Below are 16,628 nucleotides of genomic sequence, written 5' to 3'. Positions count from 1 at the left end.
TCTGGGGATGGGCCCCAGACATAAGCACATTCAACAACCTCACCAAGGATTATTATGTGCACTGACATTCGAGAACCACATAGCTGGACTTAATTTTCTGCCTTGAAAGGTCACATCTTTTCCAATTTTATTCTTCAACCTGAATTTGTGCCTTTTTAGGATAGGGAGAAAGATAGATGTAGAATAAAGCCCATGGTTTTCTTCAATCTCCCACATGAAGTCACTGGTACTGGGCTGAGTGAGGGACTTCCACACTATGAAGAGTTGAGAGAGAAGGAGTATATTGCTAACATTACAGGAATTATTTTGAATGAGAGAAAGGAATTCCTCTCAATGGCCCCTGGTTGAAGTGATGCAACCTACCATTTAGACATAGAGTCTAAACAAACTTTATGCAGCCTAGGGAATCAAACAGTGGCATCCAGGGCCTATCAACTAGAGGAAGATAGACGCCCCCCCCCCTTGCTTTGGGCCAAGACACTCATGAGCTGCACCCGAGGGAGTAGGAGGGAAAGGAGGAGGTAGGCCTTGGCAGGGACTATACAGTTCATCTCAATCTTGGAGTTCTTTTGAGCTGATTCTGGCTTCTTGGGATGCTTTGGGATCTGGCAAAAGCAAACATAATTCTTCTCTAGAATTATAACATCATCTCAGTCCTCTACTTCTACAAAAAATTTTGTAAATACAATGTTTAACACAAGATGAAAAATAACCAGGGCCACTCCAAGATATGACAGCATGAGAGAAAAATAAGAAAAACAATAGAGAGAAGGAAACAAACCCACATGGGCTTCAGATGTTAGAGTTACAACACAGACTTTAAAGCAACTATGCTATCTACGTTCAAAGAGGTAAGAGATAAGTTTAAGAATTTTTGTCAGAGAACTGAAAGTTATAAAAAGGATCAAAGTAAGTTTGGGAAATTAAAAATACAATAGCTGAAATTAAGAACTCCAAAGATGCGTTTAACAGATTAGATACAACTGAAAAAGAATTGTAAGATAGACGAGAATATTACACTTAAAGTATGATCTATGGACCAGCAGCATTGACATAACCTGGCAGTTTTTTTTAAAGTAGATTTTTAAACTTTAAAACAGTTTTGAATTTCAGAAAAGTTGCAAATGTTGTACAGGAAGTTCTCATATAACTCACACCCAATTCCTACAGTCAGTAAATACCTTAACTTGATATGGTATATTTGTCACAATTAATGACACAATACTCATATGTTGTTATTAATGAAACCCCAGACTTTCTTCATACCTCCTGAGTTTTTATTTAATGTTCTCTTTATGTCTGGGAGCGTTTTAGAAACGTAGTATCTTGGGCCCCAGTACAGGCCTAGTGAATCAGAATCTATATTTTAATGAGATCCCTAGGTGATTTTAAAGACATTAAAATTTGAGAAATGTTGGTCAGAAGAAGGAAATTTCTCAGAATGAAGCAAGGGGAAAAAATAATGAAAAACACAGAAGGGAGCATAAGAGGCAGAGCGAAGACAATGAACCCGGTCTGGGGGAAGTCTAACTGCAATCTCCGAACAAGATTACAGAGAGACTGGATCCAAAGCAGTATTTTAAAAGACAGTGGCTGAGAGCTTTCCAAAACTGACACAAGATATCAAGCCACAGATTCTTAGACGCTCTAGGAACTCTACACAGGGAAAAAAAGGAGTTCCATACTACGACCATCACAGCAAATCTGTTGAAAACCACAGACAAAAATAAGCGAACAAAAACAATTGTAAAAGCAGCCCAAAGAAACACACAAAAACAGGTTCCCTGGATAGGAGTAACTATTAGACATAGAGCAGGCTTCTAAACAGAAATAATGGGAGCCAAGAGGCATTGGAATATCTCCAAAGCACTGAAAAAATGTAAAAGCTAACTAGAATTCTATATCCACAAAAATATTCTTCAGAGATGGTGACATGTTAAAATGCCAACAAATTAAAAATGAGAGAATTTTTCTCCAGTGGGCCTGCACTGAAGTAAATATGAAAAAGTATCTTTTGGGTAGAAGAAAAAATGGTCCCACATGGAAGTCTGGAGATGCAGAAGGAAACAAAAGAACAATTGAAGTGGAAAACATGTGGGTAAATCTAAATGACGTTCAAATGTGTAAAATAATAATAATGTATTATAGGCTTAAAAGATAAAAAATTAAAACACAACCAATAGCAGAGAGCTAAAGCATTAAATAAAAATCACTGCATTGTCCAGAAAGAAATAGAAACATCAATTAATATTGGATTTTTTAAGTCATGATGCATGTTATAATCTCTTGTCCCAGGTTTGAAGATATACCACAAAGCTGTAGTAATCAAAACAGAATGGTACTGGCACAAAAGTAGACACATAGATCGACAGAACAGAACAGAGAACCCAAAAATAAACCCACAATTATATAGTCAATTAATCTTCAACAAAGGAGGCAACAATATGCAATGGCAAATAGACAAGTCTCTTCAACAAATGGTATTGGGAAAACTGGACAACTACATGCAAAAGAATGAAAATGGACCATTCTCTATCATACACAAAAATAAATTAAAAATGGATTAAAGACATAAATGTAAGACCTGACACCATAAAACTCCTAAAAGAAAATATAGGCAGTAATTCCTTGAACAGTGGTCTTACCAACATTCTTCTGGATATGCCTCCTGAGGCAAGGGAAATAAAAGCAAAAATAAACTATTGGGACTTCATCAAAATAAAAAACTTCTGCACAGTGAAGGAAATCATAAAAAAAAAAAACCGAAAAAACAAAATACTGAATGGGAGAAGATATTTGCAAATGATATCTCCAATAAGGAGTTAATATCCAAAATATACAAAGAACTCATACAATTCAACAGCAAAAACCCTCAAATAATCCAATTAAAAATGGGCAGAGAGGGGCGCCTGGGTGGTGCAGTTAAGCGTCTGACTCTTGGTTTTGGCTCAGGTTGTGATTTCAGGGTCAGGCAACTGAGCCCCACGTCAGGATCCATGCTTAAGATTCTCTCTCCCTCTCCCTGTGCTCCTCCCCATACCCAAGTAAATAAACAAATCTTTAAAAAAAATTGGAAGAGGATCGAATAGACATTTTTCCTGAGAAGACATATAGTCGACACATGAAAAGACGGTCAATAACACTAACCATTAGGGAAATGCAAATCAAAACTACAATGAAATATCACCCCACTCCTGTCAAAATGGCTGAAATCAAAAACACAGGAAACAAGTGTTGGCACAGATGTGGAGAAAAAGGAACCCTTGGCGGGAATGCAAGCTGGTGCAGCCACTGTGGAAAACAGGATGGAGGTTCCTCAAAAAATTCAAAGTAGAAATACGTATGATCCGGTAATTCCACTACTGGGTATTTACCCAAAGAAAACAAAAACACCAATTTGAAAAGATACATGTACCCGTATCTTTATTGCAGCATTATTTACAATAGCCAAGCTATGGAAGCAATCTGAGTGTCCCTCAATAGATAATGAATAAAGAAGATGTGGTAACATATGCAATGGAATACTATTCAGCCATTTTTTAAAAGGATGAAATCTTGCAATTAGTGACAACATGGATGGACCTAGGGGGTACTATGCTGAGTGAAATAAGTCAGGCGAAGAAAGACAAATATCATGTGATTTCACTTACATGTGGAGTCTAAAACACAAAACAAATGAATAAACAGAAGCCGACTCATGAATACAGAGAACAAACTGGTGGTTGCCAGAGGGGAGACATTTGGGGGGATGGGCAAAATATAGGAAGGGAATTAAGAGGTACAAACTTCCAGTTATAAAATATGTAAGTCACAGAGATGAAAAGTATCACAAAGGGAATATAGTCAATAATATTATAATAACATAAGGTGGCAGAGGGTAGCTATGCTTCCTGTGGTAAGCCCTGCATAATGTCTAGAACTGTCAAATCACTGTGTTGTACATCACAAATATAAAATTGTATGGCACCTATACTTCAATAAAAAAGGACAAAAAAGAATGATTAAAAATCACATAAAATGCTCGAGTTAACAGAGGGATTAATGTAAATATAAAAATAGTCAAAAGTTTGGCAAGAGTGGAGAGAAAGGGTAATACAGAACTGGCAAGAAAAATAGAAAGCAACTGAGTAAGACGGTGGATTGAAAATGAAAGTGTCAGTTTCTACATTCAATGCGTTGGTCTAGGTAATACTGAAAGTCCGCCTCCATTTTTGGATATTTCACTGCTTACAGTTCCTAAGCCACACCCTACTGTCTTCACCCTCCACCTCATATCTACGAAAAGTGAGAAGCTGGTGCTCCCTCCTTTGGTACCAGGAGGAGAACCAAACCACACAAGCCCCCAACCTAATCCCCTAACCACTGCCTCCCTTCCTTGCTCTCCCTAAGCCATTGCAGGGCTGCCTGGGGAGCCTGACCTGTTTTCCCAGACAGCTTCAATCATGTAAGTAATAAACCGTTCCCTATCCTCTAGCAGGCATGCCCGGTGTCATCAGTCTCAACACCCAACACATTTTGGGTACGGCCCTATCGTGCTTCTTCAGTGTGGCTAGGGCAGTTTACATGTTCTAATTAAAAGACCAAGATTATAAGACCTGATTTAAAAATCCAAACCCCAACCATATACCATTTACAAGAGATGTGTCTAAAACACAGGGATCCAGAAAGGTTGAAAGCGAAGGACTGAGAGATGATTAACATGGAAGTCACTAATTACATTTGGTTTTGCTCGATTAATATCCAAAGACAAAAGGAGACTTGAAGGTAAAGGGCATTACCAGAGATAAACACTTTTTAAAAAATAAAGTGTTCAATTCAGAAGATGATATAACTATTCGCATATTGTAGGCATCTAATAAAATAGCATCAAAATATTAATGCCTGAATAAAGTGTCAAACACAATCATGGTGGGAGACCGTTGCACGTGTGTTTGGATAACTGAGAGAGCAGGCAAACAGCCAGAAGAAACAGTGAATGTAAACATGATTAGCAAACTAATGCCATGGACACATCGTCTTCACGCCAAACCACAAGAGATACTTTGTTTTCTCAAGTCTATGTGGAATATTTACAAAAACTGACCAAGTGGTAGTTACATGGAGCTTTCTTTTTTGATGAATCACTGAACTGTATATTTTTATTTTATTCACATTACTGTTTTTATACTATTTTCCATAGTAATCTGGAAATTCTCTGTCTAGGATGATTAAGATCCTCCATGGTGTCAGAGACTGAGACTCTTTCTACTTTGTGCTTTCACTATATAAACCTCCCATTTTCAAGGCCACCCCTGCTTCAGAATGGCTGCGGAAATTCCAGCTGTTGGACTCACATTCCAAACACAGGATGAAGAAGATAAGAAAAGGGATTTTACAAGCTCATTTAAAAAATACTTTCTAGAATTTGCAAGCACTATTTCTGCTTATATCTCATTGGCCAGAACTTGTTACTTTCACATCTAGCTTCACAGAAGGCTGGGAGTGGAGGCTTTATTTTGGCTGGCCATGTAGCCAGAAAAAAAAAAAAAAAAAGAAGGATTCATTGCTACACAGGGAAAACTAAAATGATATCCAGATACTGAAATGGAAAGAGAGAAACAAAAGATTTCCATTTTGATCTTATCTTGTTGAATGGACATTTTTTCCATCTTATCACCGCCACCACTACCCCAAAAAAAGGACAAACTTTGCTCCCTAGGGTCCTCTTTGCCTCTATTCCTTTGGTGTGGTATAAGGTGAGAATGGATGCACTAGGGAGGAACAGGCAAGCAAACAATTATAAAGTCCAGTGAGCTTTGTATCCACACCCTAAACATAGTTGGTTTGACAAATAGCTATGGAGATCTTGCTTTTCAACTTAAAATGAACTGCATGGAAACTGAAGTCATTAATAAATACAGCCTCTATTTTATGTAGGATGTCCAAGGCTAAATCAAATGCAACTGTGGAAAGGCCAGATGTTATTCCCATTGCTACATTTCAGTGTTTTCCTGGAAGTGATCTCACCCTGATGGCAATGCTGTTGTCCAACTGTGCGTACTATTTATATCTAAAACCCCGGCTTTCAGGTTTATAATGCAACAAACTAAACACAGCTATTGCTCTGAATGCTGAGCCTGTCAAGAGAATTCAAGCGGAATCCTCGTCTGGGATGCATTAATTCTGATGGCTGTCCAGAGGCAGGAGCTTATGTAACTTGTAAACACGTGGGGATATTGTTATGGGGCTCTAATGTACAGTTCAGACATCACCACCACATGAACCAGTGTAGGGAATCAAAGTCTCCACTGTCCTTCGCTGTGCCCTTCTGTGAAGAAAAAAGTGAACCACAATTATCTCATAGCGATTAAAAAGTATAAAATCCCAAAGCCAAAAAGGACTTACGGTCAGAGCCATAACAGGGTGTCAATCCTTAAAAGAATAAAGAGAGAGAGAGACTGTCAGGAAGAAGTGTGATGATGCCTTTGATGCAGAGTGTTTTCTTGTTTTTGTTTTGATCTCTTTAAATGTGAGGGTAAAGAGAGGTATCACGAGGAAATAAACTGGTTTTGAAGACTAGCACAGAGTCTTAAATTCATTAATTAATTATTTAGAGCATGCAAGCAGGGGGAGGGGCAGAAGGAGAGAGAGAGCAGAGTCCAAGCTGAGTGCGGAGCCTCAGCTGAGCACGGAGCCCAACTTGGGGATGGATCTCACAATCCTGAGATCATGACCTGAGATGAAACCAAGAGTCAGATGCTTACCTGACTGAGCCACACGTGCGCCCCATCATAGATTTTTTTTTCCTTTTAGGATAATTATACCACTTTGGTTTTATGTATTCATTCATTTCACAGTAACGTTATTTGTAGATTGAAGGAGAAATAATACAGTTATTAACACACTGATAGCTATACAGACTTTGAATACTTCATCTACATTATAAATGCGAAAGAGAACATAGATAGTTCTCATGTGGAGTATCAATATGAAGGACACTAATTACTAAGAATGATAGAAACAATAGCTAACATTTCTGGGGTCCCTCCTATGGGCCAGGTCCTGTGCTAAGTGGCTTGTATGCTTTATCTCAATGAATAGAAGGAGGTTCTATTACCGTCCCCAGACTCAGCAGGGGAAAATGAGGCGCAGGGCGAGCATATCACTTGCTCCAACCCACATGGCTCTCAGAAGTGGAGCTGGGACTTGAGCCCAGGTTACAGGCTCCAGAGACCATCCTTGTGAGCCCAGATTGCACGGTGTGGGATTAAATGAGACCTAACGCGTTTTGGGAGCTTAGCCCAGCACTTTGCATACAATGAGCTGCCCATAAAGGCAAAATGAAGAAGGTCTATACAAAAATAGACTAATGCCAGCTGCAACTCACACACCCTCCACATCACTGACGCTGCCAGAAAGAGGAAGCATACAGTTGAGGTCCCTTTTTGGTTCTACCTCTGCTTCAAATTATCCCCGGGTTCCAGCCCTGCCTCACTCTCTGAGGGGCTGGGTGGCTTTGGACCAATCACTTCTCCTCTCTGGACCTGACTTTCTACTGTAAAACAAGAAGATTTGACGAGATGGACTCCTAAGCTTTCCCTCTGCTCTGAACCTCTACAAGGTAAGTCATCTCTAAAATTTTGCCTGTGAAGTTTAGTCCGGGAGACCAGGGAGGTTGATGCCTGCCTTCAATATGTAGAAAAACATTAACTGCCTATTAAGGGAAAGAGTCAGCATTTTCCACAGAGGATAGGCTGTTTCGATGGCAACAGGCTGTGGTGGCAAAACTGCAAGCTTCCAGTGTGGGCATGACTCAAAACCAGAGGGCCAGGGAAGACCTTCAGAATAGCTGATGGAATTGAATTATGCCAATGACTTTCATAATCATGCGCCATTTCAGATCCAAATGCGTCAGTGAGGATGGGAAATGCTGCCTGCTGCTCTGGAGGGCAGAGGCTCTGAAGGCTGCTCAATGGCGCCCACTAGTGGAAGACCACAATGTGGCCATGAAGACTAGCTGGCCACAGGGGTTCCAAGAGCTCTATACTGCTTGAGCCAAAAGTCCACTCATGCATCTCATGGGTGAGGAAACTGAAGGAGAAGGAGAAAGTGCCTTGCCCAAGGTCACCAGTTAATTAGAGGTAGGGCTGACCTGTTGGCAGCCGTTCTGGACCATGCAGAAAACTCATCTTCTATACAATACACTAACTGTTCTCCTTCATCATACCTTATAATTTAATATTTATTTTTTACTAGATACTAGTCACCACGTTAAAACAAAGTGCAAAGTCGCTCTCTACTTAATCCAAGGAAATATAAAATATCTGGAGAGAGTCTTCTTTTGATTCCATCATAATTTAATAACTGTGAAAAAAAAGTGCTTGGGATTCCGCTCTCCCGGGCACATTTATTGGAATCAAATGGTTCAGAGAGATAAATAATACTGGAAATAAGAATTACTTGACAGATATTCTGAGTTTCTCATAAGTGACCAGGGCAGCATGTTTCAAATTCTCAAATAGAAAAAATCTGACAAAATTCACTGGTCTCCAAATAAGTATATACTAGTAATGCCATTTACTGGATAATCAACCAATACTTCTTTTTTTTATTAAGCACAGTTGTATTCAAATAGCATTTTATCATGTTAGAAAAAGAGACCATTCTTAGAGGTGCAGAAGAGAGCTTCCCAGGAGTCAAGGTCAGACAGTCATCACATAACTCATCTGAGCCTCAGTTTTGGTAGGAGCAGGAACAAAAGAGGTAGTAAACACGAAACAAAACAAGTACTGTGCTCTTTTTAGAAGAAACATACCAAGGAATGAAGTCCTCTAAATTGTTAAATGGAGGATTTCTGCATAACCCTTCTAATTTTGGCAAAGCAACATTTTTTTTTCTCTTTTCTTACAACAAGGTTTGGGGAAAAAGGGGACAAACTGTAACTTCTGATGATGAAAAGATGTTTCAAAATATTTAATAATGATCAACAAATGCACTAAGTCATGCAGTAGGTGATTTTTGTTTCAAAAACCCTGGCCAGAAACCCCTCTTCCAACTAACATCACTCTTCAATGATGAGTTGGAACAGCCTGTGCTGTTTGCTCTTGAAAATGTGGGGGCCTCGGGCTAACCTGAATGCATACTCCCTCGTGGGATTCTCTGTTTGCTCCAGCACACCACCCACTCTCTGCTCTTCCCCGTTAGCCCTTCTGTTTCTGTATGGTTTGGCACTGGTAAAACACAAAGGGATGTGCAGAGTGCTCACAAAATGCAAAACATGCTAATGAAATGTGGGAATTAAGAAGGTTTCCCTGGCTCAATCGTTTTCATTATGTCTTATTTCTCCTCTAACTCCTCATCAAAAGTCTGAAATTGGACAGACCATAAGGAAAGTTTTCAGTGACAATGTAATTAGGGACATAAAGCTTCCATAAATGAAAGCAACAAAATGAAATTTCCTGAAGTCCCATGAAGACTCCCACAGCTGCAGGCTCTCACAGCATGCCAAGTTTTGTCTCTGTTCTAGCTCAACTCTTGAAGTCAAAGTACAGAGTTAAATTCTTATTTCTGAAGCAAAGGTGCTGAGATGGTTAATTTTATGGATCAACTCGGCAAGGCCGTGGTATCCAGACATTTGGTCAAACACCAGTTTAAATGTCTCTGTGAAAGCATTTTTTAAAAAAAATTAACATTTAAATCAGTAGACTTTGAGTAAAGTGAATTACTCTCCACAATGTGGGTGAGCCTCATTCAATCAGGTGAAATCTTAAGAGAAAAAAAGATGGAGGTCACCCAAGGAAGAGGCGATTCTGCCTCCAGACTGCCTTTGCACTCAGAGCTCCAACATCAACTCTTCTCTGGGTCTTCCTCCTGCCTGTCTGCCTGTCGATTTTGGACCTGCCAGCCTCTACAATTACATGAACCAATTTCTTAAAATAATTCCTCTTGCATTTCTCTCTCTCTCTCTCTTTAGTATACAGAGGGTTAACTTTGTATATATAGAATATATATATATATGTATATATAGAATATATATATACATATATATATATAACAATAGCATTATTTTGTATACACACATGCACACACACACACACACACACACACACACGTTTGGTTCTGTTTCTGGGGAGAACCCTGATTAATACAAATGGATACTCTTTTGTTAAGTGCAAAAAGAAAAACATCTCCAGCAGAAAGAAATTACAGTTGACCCTGGGACAACATGAGGGTTAGGGGCACTGATGCCCTGGGAAGTCCTGTATAATTTTTGATTCCCCCAAGACTTAACTGTGAACAGACTGTTGATCAGAAGCCTCACTAATAGTGTAAACGGTCAAATGACACCTATTTTGTATCTTTATATATGTTGCGTTAATAAAGTAAGCTAGATAAAAATAAAGTGTTATTAAGAAAGTCAAGGAAGAGAAAAAATATTTATAGTACTGTACCATCTTGATAAAAAAACCCAGATCTGCATATAAGTGGACCTATAGAGTTCAGATCCCTATTGTTTAAGGGACAACCGTATCCGAATTTGAAATTATGAAAGATACTTGCAGCTGAGAACTATTATATTTTCCCCGAAAACTTCTGTTTACCCTGCTGGCTGGCTAAGGTTCAGTTTAGGTAGGGTGATCTACTCTGAAGGTCACATTCTGTCTTTTATGTCCAAAAGGTCCAACCGCGTTTCTTTTCTTGATAGTTTCTATTTAGCCACCACAAAAAAAAATTTTTATATCTCTGGCATAACTTCTCATAGAACAATTTAAAGATAAACTTTGAAGACAGAAACACAAATGTACCTTGTCCTTGCACAAATGTATTTACATATCCAAAAATTACTTCCCTATCTTCTTTCATAGCATCCAACACAAATATTCCTGAAGCAGGTCCAGATCTCTCTAGAGTCAAATGAAATTCAAAAATTCCATCTCTACTGTTAGAAACAAGCAAACAATGAGATTAGGCTTGATTTATAAGGTCCTCTGCAATCCTTCATAGGCTCAGGCAGCTACGGGATAATCAACACTCCTTTTACCTGTTTCACTTAACCTGGCCCATTCTCACCCTCATTTTCATGTCCAGGTTGGCCCCTCCCAGGTTCTCAGTCTTTCCAGGCTTGCTTGCCTCCAGCCTCATCTTCCATTCTCACAGTGCTGCAGTCGGTGCCCAGCACGCACTGCCCACCAAATGTGGGATGGCTTGTGTCATAGAACAGTAAAGTAATACTGTGACTTCGAAAGTCATTCATACAGACAGTTTCTTTTTTAGGGGGTATAACTACCTAGAGAGACATTTTAATCCCTGAACAGAAGAGTATTATTTCTTCCATTGTTATAATTAATTTATCATTCAGCTTAAGATGTTCAGCTGTTCTGAGTCAATCAGAACAATGGTGCCAAGAATGTGTGTGTTGTAACTTCTGGCAATGCTCTGATCATGTCTGTGTGTGGTGCAATTTCAGGGTTCAAAGCTCACTGGGCCAATTACATCTGCTTACCATGATTTGAGGTAATCTAAGTCTGTGTTTCCCTAGGTGGCCCTGCGCTGTTTGCTCTCTTGGTCAAAGTACTAGCAGATGGTGAAAGTGGGTGATGAAATATGCCTACTGTGGGTCTGCAAGTATTTGATAGAGTGAGGGTTGTCTATTGACTGGGGCTTAGCACATTCTGGAGTCTTATAATCAAATGGTCAGTTGTAAAACAAAATTCTCAGGCAGGATTTTAAAACCAAGAGACCCTCATTTGGAAAAAAAAAAAGGTGGATTTAAATAAAGAGTAGGTGTAGAGTCTTTCTTGATTGTATATTTGTACCCAGTGGGATAAAGAAAACTTTTATTGGGAAAAGTTCAGGTACAATTTAAATCTCACAGGCTAGAGTGATCTTTATTTTTATGTAGATGGCTACCAATGTTTTTTAGCTATAAAGGTTTGTCAGAAATGGAGAGTCAGGGGCGCCTGGGTGGCACAGCGGTTAAGCGTCTGCCTTCGGCTCAGGGCGTGATCCCGGCGTTATGGGATCGAGCCCCACATCAGGCTCNTTGTACCCAGTGGGATAAAGAAAACTTTTATTGGGAAAAGTTCAGGTACAATTTAAATCTCACAGGCTAGAGTGATCTTATTTTTATGTAGATGGCTACCAATGTTTTTTAGCTATAAAGTTTTGTCAGAAATGGAGAGTCAGTCAGTTCACATGAGTTCCTGAGAGCAACTTCAGGTAAAATATTAGTGGCTGTAAGCTGTGAAAGCAGACAATGTACTCTGATGAGTTGTAAGGAGTAACCTCCTCATTTTAGGACCTCTGTCCTTAGCACACAGTTGAAAGAAAGAGAGAGGACATTTACATTCTCTATAGGTACAAGCACTTCCCATGGGGTCATGGCTCAGATGGCTAGATAAAGCCACACAACTTTATGAGAGGACTGGGCACAGAGAGCAGCCAATAGATGCTATCATTAGGAAAAACAGATGTTGCACAGGCTAGACAAAGATTATAAATCAACTACTTTAAGTATGTCCAAAGAACCAAAAGAAATCATGTGTAAAGGACTGAAGGAAAGTATGAAAACAAAGTCTCACCAAATAGAGAATTTCAATAAAGAGATAAAAATTATATATACATAATATATATAAACCAAGTAAGAATTCTAGAGTTGGGAAACACAATAACTGAAATAAAAAAAAATTCTCTACAGAGGCTCAACATCAGATTTGAGCAGAGAGAAGAAAGAATCAGCAAACTTGAAGATATTTTGATTAAGATTGTCCAGTCTCAGGAACTGAAAAAAAAACCAACGAAGAAAAATGAACTCAGCTCAGAGATCTGTGGGGCACCCTCAAGAACACCAGTATATGCATAACAGAGTCCCAGAAGGACAGAAAAGAGAGAAAAAGGCAGAAAGAATATTTAAAGAGGGGTGCCTCAGTGGCTGAGACAGTTAAGCATCTGCCTCTTGATTTCGGCTCAGGTCATGATCCCAGGGTCATGAGATTGAGCCCCATGTCAGGCTCCAGACTGGGCACGGAGTCTGCTTTAGATTTTCTCGCTCCCTTTCACTCTGCCCCTCCCTGCCCCACTCATGCTGTCTCTAAATACATATATATACGTATATAGAAAACGTCTCAAATTTGATGAAAAACATTAATCTACACAACTAAGAAGCTCAACAAAATCCAGATAAACACAAAAACTCGAAGACTAGATACATCATAACCAAACTACCAAAAGACAAAGGCAAAAAAAATCTTGAAAGCAACCAGAGAGAAATATTCATACACACAAGGAATTCTCAATGAGGTTAACAGTTGATTTATCGTCAGAAATTGCAGAGACCAAAAGGCAGTGGGATGACATAGTACAAACAAAACAAAACAAAACAAAACTGAAAGTAGTGAAAGAGAAACACCTGCCAAATAAGAATTCTACATCTGGCAAAATCACCCTTTAAAAATGAAGAAGTTAAGCTATTCCCAGATAATCAAAAGCTGAGAGACTATGTTGCTAACACATACGCTCTATAGGAAATGCTAAGGAAGCCCTTCAGGCTGAAGTGAAAGGACACTAGATAATGACCTGAACCCATACAAAAAAAAAAAAAAAAAAAAAAAAAAAAAAAAAAAAAAAAAAAAAAAAANAAAAGCATCAGTAAAGGTAACTACATAAGTAAATAAAGCAATAATTATAAACCTAGGTGTTGATAAGCACACAATACAAACTGGTATAATTTGTATGACAAAAAGCACAGAAGAGGAGTGAGAGAATGGAGCTATATAGGGGGAAACTTTTTGTATACTGTGGCAATTAAGTTTCTATTAAACTGAACTAGATTGTTATAAGTTCAGTTATAATCAGCCTAACCATTAAGAAAAAAACTGAAAAATATATAGTAAAAGAAATGACTAGGAAATAAAAGGTACATTAGAAAATATCTACTGAACCCAAAAGAAGGCAGTAACAGAGGAAGAGAAGAATAAAAAAGCCTATTTGCAGGTGATATGAGTGTGTATATAAAAATTCTAAGGAGGGGCGCCTGGGTGGCACAGAGGTTAAGCGTCTGCCTTCGGCTCAGGGCGTGATTCCGGCGTTACGGGATCGAGCCCCACATCAGGCTCCTCTGCTAGGAGCCTGCTTCTTCCTCTCCCACTCCCCCTGCTTGTGTTCCCTCTCTTACTGGCTGTCTCTATCTCTGTCAAATAAATAAAATCTTTAAAAAAAAATTCTAAGGAATCCATCAAAAAATGAAAACTCTTTAAGCAAATAAATAGATTTGGCAAGACTGTAGGATATAAGATAAATATACAAAAAGCAGTTGTATTTCTATACACCAGGAAAGAATATGAAAATGCAATTAAGAAAGCAATTCCATTTATAACCACATCAAAAACAATAAAATACTTAGTAACACATTTAATAAATGAAGTGCAAGATGTGTACCTTGAAAACTACCAAACTTACTGAAATAAATTAAAGAGGACCTAAATCATGTTAAAAAACTTGGGGAGTTAACATCATTAAAACGGCAATACTCCCCAGACGGATCTGAAGGTTCAATCCAATCCCTATCAGAATTGCAGCTGCCTTTCAGTTTTTCCAGAAACTGACAAGTTGATTCTAAAATTCATATGAAAGTACAAAGAATCGAGAATAACCCAATTTTGAAAAAGAAGAAAAAGTTGGAAGACTCACACTTCCTGATTTCGAAATTTACTAGGAAGCTATAGGAATCAAGTCTGTGTGGAGTAACATGGGACAGACATATAAATCAATGAAACATAATCAACAGTACAGAATTCCAATAAAGGTGCCAAAAAAATTAAATGAGGGAAATGATAACTCTTTTTGAGAAATGGTGCAGGGCAAACGGAATATCTATGTATAAAAAAGATAAATTTGGAGCCCCTGCTTCACACCATATACAACAGTTAACTCAAAATGGATGAAAGTCCTAAATGCAAAATTCTAACACTCTTAAAACAAAGGCATAAATCTTCACGACCTTGGATCAGACAAAGATTTTTCAGATATGACACCTAAAACACAGGCAGCCAAAGGGAGAAAATACAGTAAACTTCGTTAAAATTAAAAACTTCTGTGCTTCAAAGAACACCATCAAGAAAATAAAAAGACAATACACACGAGGGGACAAAATATTTGCAAATCATGTATCTGACAAAGACTAGTACCTAGAATATGAAAAGAACTCTCACAACTCAATAATAAAAGGATAAATAACTCAATTAAAAATTGGGCAAAACACTTAGACATTTCTCCAAGGAAGATATACAAATGGGCAATAAGCACATGCAAAGATGTTCAGCCTCATTGTTTACGAGAGAAATTCAAATCAAAACCACAATGAGATACCACTTCAAGTCCCCTCGGGTAGTTATAATTCAAAAGAAGAAGAATAACAAGTGTTGGTAAGGATGTGGAGAAAATGGAACTTCCATGCATTGTGGTGCAAATGTAAACTGATGTAGCTGCTTTGGAAAACAGTTTAACAGTTCCTCAAGAAAGTTAAACACACAGCAATTCCACTCCCAGAGACAGACCCAAGGGAACTGAACATACATGTCTACACAAAAACTTGTAGCTGAATGTGCAAAACAGCCATATTCATAATAGCCAAAAGTGAAGACCATCCAAATGTCCACCAACCTCAAAATGTTGCATATTCATGCAGTGGACTATTTATTATCCGATCATAAAAAGGAATAAAGTAGCGATACATGTTACAACACGGATGAACGTTGAAAACATTACGCTAAGTGAAAGAAACCAGACAGAAAAGGCCACCCACTGTATGACTTCATTTATATGAAATGTCCAGAATAGGCAGATCCATAGAGGAAGAGTAGATAATAGTTGCTAGGTGCTGGAGATAGTGGGAATGGGGAGTGATTACTAACGTGTAAGGTTTTTCATTTTGCAGTGATAAAAGTATTCTGGAATTAGATAGTGGTAATGACTATATGATTTTGTAAATATACTGAAACCACTGAACTACTTTAAAAGGGTAAATTTTATAATCTGTGAATTAATTTAAGAAGATTTAATATATTCGCAGATATAAAAAAATACACATTTACTACATACAGCAGTTATTCCTCTTCCTCTTGTCCCATTCCCAAATCCTGAAAAAATATTGATATCAAATGTCACCACTTCTCTGTTACCTGGCCTACCTCTAGGTACTCCCAGTTGAAAAACATGGGCCTTGGCTGCCAGAAAGGGAATCAATGAGACAGAGGTTCATAGGCCCATTTGGTGTCACCCAAGAGGGAAACATTTTCTAATCCATTTTATCAAGAGAAAAAAAAAGACTCCACATGGTTGAAAATCCCTTAAAATTCTTTATCTCTTATTGCTTTCGTTCTATATTCATCAAACCACTTCCCCAAAGCTTCTAACATCAAGAAGGGAGCACATCCTGTCAGTAGAGAGGAAAATCATACCTACTTATCTACCTACCTACCTACCTACCTACCTACCTTTGTGCTCATTTACTTAACCTCCAGTAACTTGATGAATCTGAATCANCCACCTCCCCTGAAAATCATACCTACTTATCTACCTACCTACCTACCTACCTACCTTTGTGCTCATTTACTTAACCTCCAGTAACTTGATGAATCTGAATCACTTGC

The sequence above is a fragment of the Ailuropoda melanoleuca genome, chromosome 3 (genome assembly GCF_002007445.2).
Source record: "Ailuropoda melanoleuca isolate Jingjing chromosome 3, ASM200744v2, whole genome shotgun sequence".
Lineage (NCBI taxonomy): Eukaryota > Metazoa > Chordata > Mammalia > Carnivora > Ursidae > Ailuropoda > Ailuropoda melanoleuca.
This window is presented reverse-complemented; position numbering follows the sequence as displayed.